Here is a 1225-nt window from a genome sequence, read left to right as displayed (position 1 = left end):
CCTCTTTACAACTCTCAAACGTAATCTAAGGAACTAAATCTTATCTATCATACGTTCTTCGAGGATTATGTTACACATACGTTGCCTTGGTTAGGCTTAGGTCACATTTCCAAACCGGGGCCCGGCCGAGCAGCTTTCGGGAAGGATAAGAATGATATAAAAGACATCAAAATGCACAAAATGACACAATAAGATTCATGGGAATGATCTGTGTGTATTTCTAGGTATACAGATTAATTTTTACTTTCTTTAAACATCATACTGGCCGGGCCCCGGTTTGGAATGTGACCTAAGCCTTAGCTATCAGTAAAGTTGGGACAACGATTCATCTTGATTCATCTGTTAGAGGCTACTTATCATTATCACATTTGATTAAAAAAATCAAGTTCAATGCAGCCAAGTAAAGAAAAAACATAAATACATCACGTAGTATGTGGCCTATGTACGCCAGTTGGAAGTACCTCTCTAGTTTACAAGGATCGTCTTTCTTCAACATCAAGATCACGCATACCGACACCACACCGGTTCAAGTTTTTTTGGGTTTCCGCTGTCACGAATAGCACGACCAATGGTGTTGTCTGAACTTCAGTTACCTATTTGAACCTTAGTAAACTTGGTTGTTAATAAAAGTCATGATTTATGATTTTGAACCCAAGATCCCGCGGTGCGACCGTGCCTAGAGCCTGGCTACCTCCCAATGATCGCTTAACTAAAACCAGCCTGGGAATTTCTATAGCCTACCTTAAGGCCCCCTCTCACTTGACGTGCGGCACGCTTGCGGCATTGCTGCGTTCGAAAACGCAGATGTACCGCCACGGAACCTAGAGGTGCCGCAAGCAAACCTAGAGGTGCCGCAAGCAAACCTAGAAGTGCCGCAAGCAAGCGCGACGTTTTTTAAAAAGTTTAAAAATAACGCAAGTGGCAAGATGCCGCAACAGTGCCGCAACAGTGCCGCAACGGTGCCGCAACAGTGCCGCCACCATGCCCCAAACAGTATCAAGGATATATTTTGATTATTTTACACCAAGAATCAAAAGTAAACATCCTTTTATCACCGAAAAACTATTTTAGATGCATTTCTAATAATTTTACAGCGGTTTTCGATCCAGTTAAAACACTGCGAATTCCAGAAAACTTACCTTGTATCCGTATTCAGAGTTAACTTAAAAATACATCTTATGATTTATTTAATGGAAAGTAGGTCAGTATTTTATACTTAAAAACA

This window comes from Branchiostoma floridae, chromosome 10, assembly GCF_000003815.2.
Source record: "Branchiostoma floridae strain S238N-H82 chromosome 10, Bfl_VNyyK, whole genome shotgun sequence".
NCBI classification, from domain to species: domain Eukaryota; kingdom Metazoa; phylum Chordata; class Leptocardii; order Amphioxiformes; family Branchiostomatidae; genus Branchiostoma; species Branchiostoma floridae.
This window is presented reverse-complemented; position numbering follows the sequence as displayed.